This window comes from Budorcas taxicolor, chromosome 13 (genome assembly GCF_023091745.1).
Source record: "Budorcas taxicolor isolate Tak-1 chromosome 13, Takin1.1, whole genome shotgun sequence".
Lineage (NCBI taxonomy): Eukaryota > Metazoa > Chordata > Mammalia > Artiodactyla > Bovidae > Budorcas > Budorcas taxicolor.
Window position 1 is genome coordinate 28827599 of NC_068922.1, and position 18146 is coordinate 28845744.

Below are 18146 nucleotides of genomic sequence, written 5' to 3' on the forward strand. Positions count from 1 at the left end.
CCCCATAGACAGCAGCCCACCAGGCTCCCCCGTCCCTGGGATTCTCCAGGCAAGAACACTGGAGTGGGTTGCCATTTCCTTCTCCAATGCATGAAAGGGAAAAGTGAAAGTGAAGTTGCTCAGTCGTGTCCTACTCTTCACGACCCCATGAACTGCAGCCCACCAGGCTCCTCCGTCCATGGGATTTTCCAGGCAAGAGTACCAGAGTGGGGTGCCATTGCCTTCTCCTACTCATTAGTATTAGAGTAGAAGGAAGGGCTCTTAATTTCTTCATTGACTATCCAGAAACTCGGGATACTCAAGGGATTAAAATCCATAATGGACATGACTCATCGTTGAAGGAAATCTTTAGGGTTCCCTCTAGCCTCTGGTCTGGGCACAGCCTCATAGTTTCATGCATGGCCCATTGAATCACTGCCCCCAGAAATTCAGAGACAAGTGAAACAGCTTTACGGCCAACTCAGATGGCAACTAGAGCACAGTAACTGGGACTCAGGCACATCCTAAAACCCAGTAAAAATAGCATCCTGCCACACAGTCATATGTAAATGCATCCATCCTATTTCAGCTTCACCTTCCTCAAAGAAATCTTCCTTGACTTCCCCAACTTTGAGGTCTGCCTGTTAAACATTCCCATAGCACCCAGACTTCCTTTACAGCATTTCTCATACCTGTAATCATGCATTTAATAGTCATAATTATATGTTTAATGTCTGTTTTTCCTGCTAGATTGAGCTCTGTGATAGTTGAAAGCATGTCTATTTTCCTGTTTTATCCCTAGAGCATTAAAATTGCATGCCGATTAATTCTGGACTAATAGTCAAGAATAGTGCAGGCATTATTTATTAAATAAAGAACCCAATGAATAACTGATAGAATCAATTAATCAACAGCATTTCATGACAGAGGAGAGATTATGAGATTCTTTCAAATAGGAGAACACTTTGTGTAAAGCAATACGATACACACCCTTGGTCACATACCATGAGATCCAAAACATATAACAGAATTTGGTTGGACTGGATGGAGACATTGACCTTGAAAAAGTCCCATAAGAAGCCTCAGTCGAAGGATGTGCATGTGCTGTGCTAAGTCACTTCAGCCATAGTCAATTCTTTGCAACCCTATGGACTGTAGCCGACCAGGCTCCTCTGTCCATAGGGATTCTCCAGGCAAGAATCCTGGAGCCGTTTGCCCCCCTCCTCCAGGGGATCTTCCCAATCCAGGGATTGAACCTGCATCTCTTCCATCCTCTGCATTGCCAGGCAGGTTCTTTACCACTAGCACCACCTGGGAAGCCCCCAGTTGAAGATAATGAGCCAAAAACTCAACTTCGGTGGTTGTTAAATGCACATTTCTCCAATTTGGTATATCTTCAGCAGCTCAAGATAAGCAAAAAATGTCTTAATATAATTGGTTTGCAGAACTGGATACCTCAGGAGAATTAAGGTATCAACTTTAGCAAACTTCACCTGTAGTTTTAAGAAACCTCATGGGTATTATTCAAGAATTCAGAATGTGTAAGTGACATAGAATTCTAAGGACACAGGAATCCTGAAAAGAAATCTTCACTCCACCCCAATGCATATACACACTATTTGCCAAGCTATTCTGTTACTAAAAATCTAGAACATTATTCCTTGAGCATGTAAGGTGATTGTAGTGAGAGCCCTATATTCATTACATAATCTTGACTTTCTACTTGAATTTAGGTAAAATCAATCAGAGTCCTCACTGGATACAGATGGACAATGGAACCATCCACACATATTAATCTCATTGAGTTAAGTGAGGTTCTTGTGTTTGATTTAAGAGGAAATATTTGAAATTTCTCAATCTCCCACATTTCCTCAGTGACAGTCTTAGGACCAGGTATCAGTGTCTTGGGTTCTGAGGGCTGAAAGCATCCTGGAAGCATAGGATTCTCATGCAGGTTTAAGAATAAGGTCCCATTTTAGCCCTTAAACACTCTCCAGGGTTCTCCTATTATCCTATTTCTTGGAGGAGAGACCTCCAAGAAAGACTAGAGTATTCTACTATCTTGGAGAGTGGGGTGAGCTGCGAAATTATGAGAATTTGTGGTTTGGGACATAAACAAAACCTTATTTTACTTGTATAGCTAACTCTCAAGGAGGAAATTGCGGATTGTGAAATATTTTTCTGAAAAGAGAAATTTAACCTGGTTTATATTACTATAGCCAGTAAAATCATACAGAGGAGTTTAGTTATTAGGGAGTAAATTCAATTTCCTATAACAGGGTTTATAAGTTTAAAGGAAGAAACATCATTTTCTTTAATAACTACTTTTAAAGAAACACAGAGGTTAACACAGGATAATGATTACAGGTTCCAATCTTGAGTGATAATTATCCAAAAATAAATAACTTATAAATGAGAAGCCAGATCTTTTCTCCCCTTCTATTTGCCATGAAGTGATGGGACCAGATGTCACAATCTAATTTTTTTGAATGTTGAGTTTTAAGCCAGCTTTCTCACTCTCCTCTTCTACCCTCATCAAGAGGCTTTTTGGTTCCTCCTCACTCTTTGCTCCTAAGAGTGGTATCATCTGCATATCTGAGGGTGATATATCTCCCAGCAATCTTGATTCCAGTTTGTGATTCATCCAGCCTTGGCATTTCACATGATGTTCTCTTCATGTAGAGGCTTCCCAGGTGGTGCTAGTGGTTAACAGCCTGCCTGCCAATGCATGAGACTTAAAAGATGCAGGTTAGATCCTTGGGGCTGGAAGATGCCCTGGAGGAGGAGACGGCAACCCACTCCAGTGTTCTTGCCTGGAGAATCCTGTGCACAGAGAAGCCTGGTGGGCTATGGTCCATAGAGTCACAAAGAGTTAGATGTGACTGAAGCGACTTAGCATGCATGCACTATGCACATAAGCTAAATAAGCAGGGTGACAGTATACAGCCTTGATGTACTCCTTTCCCAGTTTTGAACCAGTCCATTGTTCCATGTCTGGTTCTAACTGTTACTTCTTAATCTGTATACAGATTTCTCAGGAGGCAGGTAGGGTCATCTGGTATTCCCATCTCTTTAAGAATGTTCCACATTTCTTTGTGATCCACACAGTCAAAGGCTTTGGTGTAATCAATGAAGCAGAAGTAGATGTTTTTCTGGAATTCCCTACCTTTCTCTGTGATCCAGCAAATGTTGACAAGTTGATCTCTTGTTTCTCTGCCTTTTCTAAATCTAGTGTGTCCATCTGGATGTTCTCGGTTCATGTACTGTTGAAGCCTAGCTTGAAGGATTTTGAGCATAACCTTACTGGCATGTGAAATGACTGCAACTGCACAGTAGCTTGAGCATTCTTTGGCATTGCCCTTCTTTGGGATTGGAATGAAAACTAACCTTTTCTGGTCCTGTGGTCACTGCTGAGTTTTCCAAATTTGCTGATATATTGAGTGCTGCACTTTAATAGCATCATCTTTTCAGATTTGAAATAGCTCAGCTGGAATTCCATCATGTCCACTAGCCTTGTTCATGGAAATGCTTCCTAAGGCCCACTTGACTTCACACTCCAGGATGTCTGGCTCTAGGTTAGTTAAACCACAACATCATGGTTATTCAGGTGTGGATACAGAGTATTCTTGCCACCTCTTCTTAATCTCTTCTGCTTCTGTTTGGTCCTTACCATTTCTGTCCTTTAATGTGCCCATCCTTGCATGAAATTTTCCCTTGATATCTACAATTCTCTTGAAGAGATCCTTGGTCTTTCCCATTCTACTGTGTGTGTGTGTGCATATATTGCATCGTCCATTAGGAAGGTCTTCTTGTCTCTGCTTGCTATTCTCTGAAGTTCCGCGTTCAGCTGGGTATATCTTTCCCTTTCTCCTTTGTCTTTGACTTTTCTTCTTTCCTCAGGAATTCCTAAGGCTCCTCAGACAAGCACTTTCCCTTCTTGCATTTCTTTTTCTTTAGGATGGCTTTGGTCACTGCCTCCTGTACAATGTCACGAACCTCTGTCCATAGTTCTTCAGGCTCTCTACCTACCAGATCTAATCCCTTGAATCTATTTGACACCTCACTGTATAATCATAAGGGATTTGATTTAGGTCATACTTGAATGACCTAGTGGTTTTTCCTATTTTCTTCAATTTAGGCCTGAATTTTGTAATAAGGAGTTCATGATCTGAGCCACAGTCAGCTCCAAGTCTTGTTTTTGCTGATTGTATAGAATGCCTCCATCTTCAGCTTCAAAGAACATAATCAATCAGATTTTGGTACTGATCATCTGGTGATGTCCGTGTGTAGAGTCATCTCCTGGGTTGTTGGGAAAGGGTGTTTGCTATGACCAGCATGTTCTTTGGACAAAACTCTGTTAGCCTTTGCCCTGTTTCATTTTGTACTCCAAGATCAAACTTGCCTGTTATTTCGGTTATCTCTTGCCTTCCTACTTTTGCATTTCAATCCCTTATGATGGAAAGGACATTGTTTTTTAGTATTAGTTCTAGAAGGTGTTTTAGGTCTTCATAGAACTGATCAACTTCAGCTTCTTTGGCATCAGTGGCTGGGCCATAGACTTGGATTACTGTGATATTGAATGGTTTGCCTTGGAAACGAACCGAGATCATTCTGTAGTTTTTGAGGCAGCACCCAAGCACTACATTTCAGGCTCTTTTGTTGACTACAAGGGCTACTCCATTTCTTCTAAGGGATTCTTGCCCACAGTAGTAAATATAATGGTTATCTGAATTAAATTCACCCATTCCTGTCCATTTTAGTTCACTGATAGGATCTTAAGATGTCAATGTTCAAATAGGTTCATCAGTACCATTTTTCTAGATTTCAGGATATTTGTTTTATTTTATTTTAAAAAAATTTTTTCCTGAGCTGCATGGAATGCTGGATCTAAGTTCCCTGACCAGGGATCAAACTCACACCCCTTGTAGTAGAAACGTGGAGCTTAACCACTGGACCACCAGGAAGTCCCCCTGCCTTTTTTCCATTGTATTTATGAATCACTCAATATGAGCCTGCTTAATTTAATCTTTCTTATCTCTCTGAGATATGGAATTAATTACCTGCACTCTGAATTCTTAAGTCAGATTTATCAACAAAGTTTATTCTATTTCATGGTTTGACCCTATCAAAACCATCATAATCTTATTTCTTTCCATTTTAACCAAGACTGTAGTAATGTAATTTTAGGTTTGCCATTTTTAATTTTCACAGGCTAGTTTTAATTTAGGGAATAAAGGAGAGCTGATAATATTTACAACCCACTGGCTATTGAACAGTCCATACCTGTTGTTTTAAATATAAGTGTAACATTGTATTTTCCACTTATCAGCCCTTGTACCGTGACTTTGCAGGAAAGCCCTTGTCCTACTTCCAAAATGGCATCTGGAGAGCCAAGGAAAGAGACTAAGCTGCCAGTGATGGTCTATGAGTGCTGTATTGGGTGGGAGTAGGAGAGGCAAAATATATTTTAAAGTATCAGGCTATGTTTTACTCCAGAAAAAATTATTATAAGACAAAGGCCCTGGACCCTAATTAACACTCTGCTATATTTTAAGATATTGGCTGGATCACCCTGTCTCTCTCTGCTGCTGCTAAGTCACTTCAGTCATGTCCGACTCTGTGTGATCCCATAGATGGCAGCCCACCAGGCTCCTCTGTCTCTGGGATTTTCCAGGCAAGAACACTGAAGTGGGTTGCCATTTCCTTCTCCAATGCATGGAAGTGAAAAGTGAAAGTGAAGTCACTCAGTTATGCCTGACTCTTAGCGACCCCATGGACTGCAGCCTACCAGACTCCCCCATCCATGAGATTTTCCAGGCAAGAGTACTGGAGTGGGTTGCCATTGCCTTCTCCTGTCTCTCTCTAGGAGAGCATAATTCTAATCATACCTTTTTCCTTACTGTCGCTGTCATCCAAGATGTCCTGATATCCCATCACTCCATTCCTCACGGTGCCAAGCCTAGGAAAATACATGAAGGTAGCCTTGCTCTATCATATCTTACCCATGACCCTCTCCTGATTCCTCACTTCATTCAGACATCCAGTGCCCTCTTTCTGCCTCCTGCACACTTCCAACAAAACCTAATCTCAGCAGATGATCCAATAGATGCCTGTATGTTCAAATAGATGTGTCTGAAAACAGATGAATTGGCTAGCCCTCCCCAGAGCACTTGCTCTTCAATAAAAGGACAGGCTGACATCAAAAGAATGATTCTCGGCTAGTCTCAAATTTCAGAACTCATTGACCTGGTGGCTATGAATGGTTATCCTGGTGACCTTGAGATCACACTTCAGGACACACTATACCCCTCCTACCTTCTTGTCAACTTGTTGAGTGTCCCTATCCCCCAGCAACCCAACTCAAGAGTTTTAGTATGTATCTCAGTTTGGAAATTCCCTCAAAGATACAGAACACTCCAAGTTCTGGCATCATCTGAGAAGAACAAGAAATGAAAGTCAGCTTCAAAAATATCTTGGATTCTAATCATGGCAAGCTCTGTCCCAGAACTGCTGGCATCAATGGCACAGGCTTGGGCAAATCGTGACTAAAAAAAAAAAAAAAAGCGTCCAAGAGCTAATAAAAATCTGATCGTCATCTTAAAGGTCAGGGGCCAAAGGAATTAAGAAATCACCTGAGTGCTTAAATCCCCATCAGTAGGACAGTGATAAAAATGGCTGCTACTGACCACAAGCAGCATGACTGCAATGTACCCCATCTGCTGGGCATCTCAGCATAATCACCAGCGACTCAGCAGCTGGCAGTCTACCACCAAGCTGAAGCACCAATGAGTCAGGGCTCACAGCTGCACAGTTGACAAAGTCTTACCAGGAGCCAGCCAGCTGCCTCCCTTGCTCCAGCAGCAGGCTGAGTGGAGCTGGCAGGGCTGGCCAGCCAGCTGCATCCGATGTCACTACTGTAGATGGATAGATGGACCTTACTTTTCTTTTTCCTCCACCTATTTCATCTGGGCTTCAAAAGTAATGAACGACGCAAATCCAAACAGTGCAGAAACAAGGGAACTGAGCACCGTTCCCTATGCAGTCTGAATACTGGACTTTCCTGAAGAATAGTCCATAAGGAACTTGGACTTAAAGCATCCTACAGGGACCCTATTAAATTTCTAGTTCATTTTTATGAAAGCATGTGACTGAAACTTCCTTTCTCTATGTGAGGCATGTACATAGAGGTTGCTCTGTTTATCAGTAATGAAACACACTGAGTTGATTTCCTTTTAAAAACATTTTTAAACAGACCATATTTGTGGGTGTATTCTGGGTATCACTGCGTTTGAGCAGCCATTGTGTTCTGAGCTATATGGGAAACCAGAAGCAGCCCCTTGTACCTGGATATCACTTATTTTACAATAATCCAAGGGGAATTTCTGAAAAAAGCTTTAGTTATGTGTTGAGTAGGCTTCCCTGGTGACTCAGATGAAAAAGCATCTGCCTGCATTGCGGGAGACCTGGGTTTGATCCCTAGGTCAGGAAGATCCTCTGGAGAAGGGAATGGTTACCCACTCCAGTGTTCTTGCCTAGAGAATCCCATGGACAGAGGAGCCTGGCAGGCTATAGTCCATGGGGTCACAAAGAGTCGGACATGACAGAGACTAACACTTTCACTTTTTTTATGTGTTGAGCACCTAGCATGTGAAGGCACATTACTAAGGTCTTTGAAGATAAGGTAAGGATCTCACAGTGAGATCTGAGATGAAATGAGATCCTGGGTTACCCAGATAGGTCCTAAACCCAATAACAAATGTCCTTATAAGGAATGCACAAAAGACAGACACATTGGAAAGAAGACTAGCTGACAATGAAGCTAGAGATTGGCATGATGTGGGCACAAGTCAAAGAGCTTTGGGAACCACCTGAAGCTGGAAAAAGTGATGAAGGGTCCTCCCCTAGTACCTTCAGAGATAGCACATCCCAGCCAACCCTTTGACTTTGGACTTCTGGTCACCAGAACTATGAGACAATGTGTGTCTTCGGTTTAAACTCTCCAACTTTCAGGGACTCCTTATGGGCCTCCCCAGCAGACTGACTAATGCATGGGGCATCTCAAATCCTTCTGCAAGAGGACACCAGAGGACCAGGCTATGGAGGACACACTTGGGGGTGTGAGTGTCCCCACTCCTAGAAAACAGTTCAGAGAAAATTTTGAATCAATAGTAAAGTAATATTTATTGGTACAACAACAACTGCAAGACTAGTTTCTATCTACAGAGCCTTTCTCAAGTATGGGTCGCTATTGTAATCATTCCACACCTAGAACTTGCTTAGTAGTCTTAACAACCCAATGAGACAGCTAGTGAGTCTACCCCCATTTTACAGACAAGAACACTGAGCTCCAAGGGGCTCACTCATTTGCCCAGGTTTTCACAGAAATGAGCAGTGGGGTATACCTGGCCATGTCTTTGCATTAAGCCTATTCAGATGCAGAGAAGAAAACATTTACTCAGAGTTGAGGGCCCAGTTCTCAACTCAAACGTCCTTGGGCAGGTTTCCCAGACCCTCTGAGCTGGATAGAAGCACTGGCTGGTCTCCTTGACTGTGATATTCTGGGGTCTCCCAAATCTGTTCCCATTCTGAACTGTTATGATTTGCAAACCAGGTTTTCCCTATTAACTGTGATTTGCTTTTGCATTTGCACAGTGTCTTCCTGCCAGACTCTGGACACCTGGTCTGTTCTGCCACACAGTCCGGGAAAGCAACCAGAAACACAAGAGAATCAGCACATTCCCTGAGCCATACGGAGAGGAGGGGAGCGATGCACCTCATATTTTAAAATGTCCTTTTCCTCCTGCAGCCAGGCCTCACTGAGAAAGCAGGCCCTAGGGCTGGCAGGAAACCAAGCTGCCTCTCGTTCTTATATTTAAATTTAATTTAACCATAGCACTACCCTGCATGTCAACAGTTCAGGACAAATTGATAGATTCTAGTTTAACTATTTAGCTGTGCCAGTGGTAATACGTTCAATCATGCATTAAATTAAAAATGACAGTTGGAAATATATATATCCTGGACTCAGTTCTGTGCACCAAATAGGAAAAGATTTTAAATGCTGTCTGGTGGAAGATTACCACTGAAGAAGCATGAATCTCATTACTGTAGGCTGCATGGCACACATTTACAAAGCTCCATTTAAAAGACCCTGATGGTAGCAGTTTGGTTATGCAGCTGGCTAAATGGGCCATTTCCTTTCCACAGGAGAGGACTCAACTGCTGCCAAAGCTAAGAGGTCATCATTGCCCCCCACCTCCTCAGACCCACCTGAATTCCCAGGTACCCATGGCTCATGTGTCAACTGCTCCCAACATACAGTGTGACCCTTCACAGAGGCTAAGAATTCATCCACAAACATAAACAGCTATAAAATAAAAGCAGTTACCATTTACTAAGCCCCTAGTGTGTGCTACCCACTTTGCACTTCTTATAATATGTCGTTCAACGGCCCTATGAACTCATTATTATTATCTCATTTTAGCATATGCAGAAGTTCATGCTCAGAGAGGTCAGGTGTATTTTTCAAGGTCATACAGTGAGTGGTTCATGGCAAAGCCAGAATTCCAAGCCAGTCCTGTCTAATTCTAATACCCAGGCACTTAACTACGGGCAGCACTGCTACTTAAACCATCACTCTGGAAAACACCCAGTTAAGCAAGCTTCTGGTCACCTTCATTTACCAGCTATGAACCCAAATGAGACTAGGGTATTTTGTAGGTAAGAACTGCAGAGAAAATAGTGTTTTTTTAGGATTCCTCCACTCATTTTGCCCTGACTGTTCCCCCCAGGGGCAGGCAAGTCCTATACCACTACAACTATGGATCCTTCATGGACAAGGATCAGACATACTTATCTCCTATACCTCAGTGCTCAGCCAGGTGCCCAGTCTAAAAAAGGCACATGTGGCCATTTGTGAAGCTTGCTAACCTGGGTGCTGGGGCAGAGAAAGGAGGGAAGTTGGGGCAGCACCAAGGAAAACAGCAGAGGGTGAATAGAGGACCAGCCCATCAGAGGAGCACAGCCACCAGAAATGTAATGGTGAGAAAGAAAAAGCACATTATTCTCCCTTTCAGACTAATAGAAAGGTATTTTCCCTAAGGGGCAGTATAACTGTTACCACAAAGATGACAGCCTTCAGGAGCCCTCCTATACTGTCGGTAGGAATGTATATTGGTACAGTCACTATGGTTCCTTAGAAACTATGAACACTGTTCCAACAGTATGAAGGTTTCTTAAAAACTATAGATAGAGTTACCAATCCTACTCCAGAGAAAAACATGGTCCAAAAGGATACATGCACCCCAGTGTTCATAGAAGCATTGTTTACAATAGCCAAGACATGGAAGCAACATAAATGTCCATCGACAGGAATGGATAAACAAGATATGGTACATATGTACAATGAAATACTACTCGGTCATTAAAAAGAATGAAATAATGCCATTTGCTGCAACATGGATGGACCTACAAATTGTGATATTGAATGAAGTATGTCAAACAGAGAAGAAGAAATATCATATAACATCTGTTATATGTGTAATCTAAAATGATATAAATGAACTATTTATGAAACAGAAACAGACTCACAGACTTAGAGAACAACTTATGGTTGCCAAGGGTGAGAATGGGAGGAAGGGATGGTTCGGGAGCTTGGGATGGTCATGTACACACTGCTGTATTTAAAATGGATAGCCAACAAGGTTCTACTACATAGCACAAGGAAGCCTGCTCAAAGTTCAATGTGGCAGCCTGGATGGGAGGGGAATCTGGGGAGAATGGATACATATATATGTATGACTGAGTCCCTTTGCTGTCTACATGAAACGATCACAATATTGTCAGCAAAAAGCTTTTATAAAAAAGAGGGCAACCTTCAAATTCTTTCCTCTTCCCCAAATTTAAGTTCAAATCATTTTGACTGTGAATCACAAGAGAAAAACCTAGAAGCAGATTTTCTCAGTGTAAGTACAAACTTGAGTCAACAAGTAAGCCAAAGAGAGTGCCGAGAAAGATAAAAACAAATGATCCTTGAATTACTTCTCTTTCTTTCTGCTTCTCCACATGGGTCCACACTACTGTCACAATGGGAAGATACAAATAAACCTTATTGTTTCATAAAATTTCAATCACATAACCCAATTAAGTCCAGTGTTCCTGAAACAATTTCATCTTCTAGGAAATGAACATAGATCAAGTGCCAGATATTTCCCTATTCACCCGACTCTGCTTCTGTGTCTTTGTCTCCTACTTTCTATGCTCAACCATCCTCCCATCTCCTAATGATAGGCTGGCAATTTCTATTCCAAACAGAAGCCATCCAGCCGCCCAGTTCTGCATTTATTTAGCACAGATCCTACTGAGAAATGTCCATTAGTGAGAGCTTTACCATGACCTAACCTTGAGAGTTCTGGGTTGAGTTGGCGTTGGCTGTGAGTGGGCAGCCCCAGGACAGGGCTGAAATTAACCTGATTTCAGCAGTTGGCTTCAGAGTCTGTTTGCATCTGCTGCCTTAATGGACTGTGAGAGGGCTGCCAGGTTGTCTTCCAGAACCTGTCGTCAAGGTTGAAGGACAAAGGCAGGCAGCCCAGTGGGAGCCTGGATGATCAGCAGTCCTCTCTGGTCAGTGGTCCCATGCTGTCAGGCAGGTTTATCTGGAAGGCTTGGCTTCTCCTTTTTCCTTTTAATCTAAAAATAAAGGAACTAACAAACATGTGCTGAGTTTGTTCAATCAGAACAAAACTAATTTTCATCAGCCTTGTTTCTTGGGGATCATTTTCGCATTTTATCCTTTGTGGGAAGGCAGGTTTTTCTACACATGCATGCATGTTAAGTTACTTCACTCACATTCAACTCTCTGCAAACGTATGGACTGAAGCCCGCCAGGCCCCTCTGTCCATGGGATTCTCCAGGCAAGAATAGTGGAGTAGGTTGCCATGCCCTCTTCCAGGGGATCTTCCTGACCCAGGGATCAAACACACATCTCTTATGTCTCCTGAATTGGCAGACAGGTTCTTTACCTCCAGCAGCACCTGCGAAGCCCCTCTCCCCATTACAAACAGCTCAAGCAAAGGACATTCACCATAAACAGGGGTTCTGTCCAATCAAACTGAAATTGCTCGGTCTTGGCCTCTTAAAGAAAAGTCATTGTTATCTTTAATAAACAGTAGCTATTATTTGTTGAATAGTAATTGTACTCCAAGCCTTATGGCAAACAGTTTAAATAGACCTACTAGTGATAGCAAGGAGATCAAACCAGTCAATCCTAAAGGAAATCAACTGTGAATATTCATTGGAAGAACTGATGCTGAAGCTGAAGCTCTAGTACTTTGGCCACCTGAAGCAAAGAGCTGACTCACTGGAAAAAACCCTGATGCTGGGAAGGGTTGAAGGCAAAAGGAGAAGGGGGGGTGGGGTACAGAGGATGATATGGTTAGATAGCATCACCAACTCAGTGGACATGAATATGAACAAACTCCAGGAGACAGTAAGGAACAGATGAGCCTGGCATGCTATAGTCTATGGAGTTGCAAAAAGTCAGACGTGACTTAGCAACTGAACAACAACTATTGTTCCCATAGTACAGATGAGAAAATTGAGGCACTCAGAGCCCATGGAACTTGGCCACAGTTACATAGCTAAGAAAGAAGGAACAGGACTGAAATTCATTCCCAAGTCATTTGATCTCTTGGTCCATTCTGGCCAGTCCCTGTAAGAGGAACAAATTCTGTGAGGAACCAGATTAAGTGATGGAGGGTCTGGAGAGTTAGGTGCTCTTCTGAATCTCATTTTCTGCCCCACTGACTTCCATCTTTTTTCAACATTAGAATCCCTTTGTGCTTTTCAAAACAATATCTTCATAATCACTATACTCAATACACACTGAAAGAGCCAAAAGCTACTACAAATTTAATAATGTTTATAAACAAGTTTGTATCTTATTCCTTACAATAAAATCAGTGAACATTACACATGTGTGTAAGTCATTATTATCAAGTTAACACACAATGCTTAGGGCATACAGGGCTTCTTGGAACCCTTGAACTAATTGAGAAAGAAACAGCCAGCAATGATTTCAGTTCTTCGTCTCGGGGTGCCCAAAATAGATGGTGTAAGGATGGGTAAGGATTGTGGCTTAAAAATAACAGCAAACAACAATAACAAATGAAACACATATAAAGGTTTAAATAAAGGGGTAATTTAAGGAAACAGTGAATTTACTGTCAATGTTCTCTTTTTGGAACAAGACAGAAACTTGGCCTGCAAAAGGATTAGCAATTCTGAGCTTGGAAAGGACATTTCCCTTTGGAGAAAGTTTCCAAAGCGTTTTCAGAAGAAGGTGGAAGGGAAAGGGAAGAGAAAGAGGAAAGAAGAGGAGAAGGAGAGGAAGAAAAATGAATGAAATGAACAGTTCTCCTTACCAGGACAAAATGCCTAGGACTGCCTACTGACCGCCTGAGGTCAACCTGAACTCTGTGATCTACTGTTTTGCTGTGTTTGCTTTTATTGCAATACCAAAATCTTACCTAGTATGTCCTGTAGGTCACACTTGTCATGCCACCATACTCAGCAAAAGGACACAGAATCAATACATCCCTTCTTTTGGATCCAGTCAGTCATGAAAAGGCTCTAACAAAAAGTAAAGAAGCTTCTTTCTGATTGTTATTAGTCTCTTGATGGGACGACTTTATTCTGGGTTTCTTGGTCTCAGACGCAGTAGGGAAGCTAGGCAATCTGCCAACACAAGGCTGTGCTGTGCTGTGCTTAGTCTGTGCAGGCAGATTCTTTATCATGTGAGCCACCAGGGAAGCCCAAAGGATACTGGAATGGGTTGCCATGCCTCCTCCAGGAGATCTTCCCAACCCAGGGATCAAACCCAGGTCTCCCACATTGTAGGTGGATTCTTTACCATCTGAACCACCAGGGAAGACCCGACCACAAAAGCACAAGATCTGATGGCCTTCCCATTGCCAAATAGTTTGAAATGTCAGATGAGCACTGAGTAAACCCTGGCATCAAAAGAATCACTAGCCTTCATCCAAATATTCCCTAAATTTCAGAAAGGCTTGCAAAGGAAGAAGTGCCCCTCTTCCATCCAAGCAACAAACATGCTTGGATGTGCATTTATTATGAAATCAGTGTGGGCAAGAGTGTTCATTCTGAATTTGTTTGATAAGAGGACTAGAATCTAAGTCCATATTACTGTCACTACAATTTATCCCAAACAAAAGAAGATAATGAAGGATAACTTGTGTATGTAATATGACAAGTGACCCATTGAGTCACACATCTATGTTTGGATAGGGTTTATTCTACTGGGTCTGACACTCCAGTCAACAAATGTACGTGTTCACTCAAGGACCTCTGCCTGCTCCAGAGACACCTGGAAGAACCTTTCTGGCCCCATCCCTTCTCACCCCCAATTCTCATAAGTGCAGAAGTACAGCTCAGATTCTGAATTCTACCTCAGCAACAGAACCAGAGTCCCAATCAATCCTTGGTTTGCCAAGGCATTAATTTAATAAGGTCTTGTGAGGAAGACTTCAGGATGATTATGGGAAGAACTCAATTCTTGTTGACTCTACTAAGTGCTCTACTCCTGAGGATCTGTATGGCAGCCCTGCCTTTCTAACCTCACTAACTCTCTGTGAGAATGAGAATAACGTTTCTATGTCTGTTTTTCACTTGGGAAGATCTGAGACAGAGATCTTAAGGCTCCCTAGGTCAAATGAGCCAGCCAGCAAAGCCACACATAGGACTGGCATTTCATCACCCATCTTTTCTGTTGAACATCTTCTAGAGCAGAAGAGAAAGACCTGTGACGGGGCCTTCAGATTGAGAGAAAAAAGAAGAATAGATCTTGAACTCGTAAAATGTTGTTTAAAAAGGGAAGAAAGGGGTCAGAGCAGAAAGGGGCCAGCCTACTGGAGAATGGATGTGGGTACACACTGTCAGCACTCAGTCAACCCAAGCCTCCTCTCCAAATCTCGGTCCTCCTTACCCATACATGAGACAAAAGAGCATCAGTATTAGACAGCTGTTAAGTAAACTAAATAAGATAACATACACTGGAAACAACAGGCTTTTTAAAAGATATTTTGATGTGGAAAATTTTTAAAGTCTTAATGGATTTTTTTTTTAACAAAATTGCTTCTATTTTATGTTTCAGTGTTTTGGCCAAGAGGCATGTGGGATCTTAGTTCCCCAACCAGGGATCAAACCTGTACCCCCTGAATTGGAAGTCCAAGTCGTAACCACTGGACCACCAGGGAAATCCCAGAACTTGTGGGTTTTTTGTCCTCCAACACAGATCTAGTCAGGACGGAGTGGTCTCCTGCCACTTGGATCTAACAGTCCTTTTTTTTTTTTTTTTTTACTTTACAATATTGTATTGGTTTTGCCATACTTCAACATGAATCTGCCACGGGTGTACACATGTTCCCAATCCTGAACCCCCCTCCCACCTCCCTCCCCATACCATCCCCCTGGGTCATCCCAGTGCACCAGCCCCAAGCATCGTGTATCCTGCATCAGACCTAGACTCTGATCCTTACTGCACAACTGTGGATCAGGGTCCCAGTGAAAGAAGAACGGCCCAAATGGGAATTAACATCCTCACTTCTCTCTCAAACATTTAAAAATCCCTGCATCTCCTACTAGGATTTACTCCCCTTTAGACTTCTCTGGTTCCCCAAATCTTTACGGAGTCACTCACGTTTTTGCCCTATCCACATCCCCCTAACCCCTCCTTCCTGCTCCCATATTTGCTCCCAGTTCTCTTGATCCTCCTTTCACATTGTCTTATTTTCTCACCTCTAAGAAATATTTTCACCAGAATCTTCGCATGTGGTTTTTGTCCTTTTTACTTCTGAAAAAGGAGAGTTGAAGGAGAAGCTGAGGCAAAGGGGATCAGGGGCTGTGAACTTCATATTCACAACTTTAATGCCACCTTGAAGATTTAAAACACAAGTATTTATATTTTTTATTTTCTCAAGTATTATCTTGGTATATACAGCTTTAAAATTTCCCAGGAGTTTAAATACAACATTCTATATAGTCCATAAATTGTGATATTAGCCTTTAGATGGCATGAGAAACACTATAATATTTTTCCTGGCCATCAAAGTCATAACCAGCATCATTGCCAACACAGTACATTTTACAACCCTCTCTGGATTTTTTCTTCATTCCAACTCTTATTTATATTTTAACAGTCATTTGACCATGAATTCCTTTTTCTTCTTAACTTAAATGAAAACATATTTTCCACTCTTGACACAGTCATGCTGAATTCTAAAGTGTCAGCCTATTCCCATGGATTATTATAAAATGAGAATATTATTGAATATACTTATACCTCAAAGAACAACCTTAAAGACTACAAATATACAAAATTTTGATTTCTTCATTATAAAGGTTAATTGACAAGGGAAATGATAACAAAAGTGAGTCCTAAGTGTGTCCAAATAGCTTTTAAAAAATTACATTTCAATAAAAATCAATATCCTACCACTATTATTACCTTTTTTTTTTTTTTTTTTGGCAGCTGTGGGATCTTAGTTCTCTGATCAGAGCTCAAACCCCGGGCAGTGAAAGCACTGAGTTCTAACCATTGGACATCCAGGGAATCTTACACCCTATCGCTATTTTTAAATTACAAAATTAGATGGAAGAAATGTCTGGACCCTGGTTCTCTGGAGCTCAGGTCCTCTGCTTGGGGGTCTTGATTCCTCTTATTTCTGCATGTCAACAATTTTCTTGATTTCTACCTTCATGCCACCCCTACAAATGCATCTCACCTGCCCACCCCTCACCATGTCCATGGCCATCTGACCTCCAGTAGATGACAATCTGTTTTTTATCTGCCCCTTTAGTCTTGTCCTCTCAAATGACCCCTCCATCCCTCATTTGTTACTATGAAAATTAAGCCAAGTTGAACCCTAAATGCCAAAAATACAAACACAAGCTATGTTTTCAACTAAAACTCTGCTTAAAACACAAAAGACTTAAGAGGAGATGCTCCCATGCAGAAAACCCATTCCTCTGAGAACCATAATAGGAAGCAAGAAAGTTGCTGCTTTGAGTTGAGATGAAGACAAAGAGAGATTGAGCCAAGGTGAAGAATATGCCGCCATGGCTGGAATTCCTGACCAAGAGGACGGAGAACAAACAATGAAGGATATAAAGTCTAGGGCTCTGGTTCTGCTCTAGCTTTGTCCTAGATTTGTTGTATCACTTAATCTTTTTAAAATACTTTTAATAGGAACAATTTTAAAAGGCTTCCTTGAATTTTGTTTGCTTCTGTTTTATGTTTTGATTTTTTTGCCCATGTGGCATGTGGGACCTTAGCTCCCCAACCAGGGACTGAACTCACACCCCCTACTCTAGAAGGCAGAGTCTAAACCACTGGACCACCAGAGAAGACCACGTTCCACCACTTTATAGACAACAGTTAATCTATGGATAAAAGAGAATGTCTTTAAGTACCAATACCTTTATTATTCTCATTTTCTTTCTTACCATTTGGCAAATATGGTACCACCACCCCCTGCCCCCACCTTCCATTGAGCCACTCTCAGTAGAGAGATCACTGGAAGTGACTTCATATCTGGATAGCTCCTTACTAGCAAGAGTAATTAGCCAAAGTGGAATCACACGGCTGCTAGCCTGCATCAGAGGAACACAGATGTCCTTGGAAATAAAACCATGAAAAACAACAACCAGTGCTTGTTTTCTGAGTCATAGGAATAATCATCAGACAATTAAAAAAATTATTCTTGTTTCAATTTTTAAATTTTTCCTAAAGGGACTTATATGGCTGGACTAGTAATAAAACTGTAAATAATTTTATAATAGTTATACGTTATCTGTATTTGGGGGAAGATAGATGTTCGTGGTTATTTTTTTCAGTGATGTTCTATTCTAAACCATATGTTATTTGATATAAATTGATAACTTCATTGTTAAACTTATGGCATTGTTAAATCTACTGCTACTGGCTGCTGAGTCTCTGTCAGACAGCCTGTGGGGAGCTTTACCGTGGAATTCAGAGACACAATCAGTTTTTATCAAGAGCACTTGGAGTGTTGCTCCTTTCACTGCAATTAAAGGCCTGTGTACTCTGAGATCCATTGATAGCAACAGTTCCCTCTGTTTAGTGGCGCCTT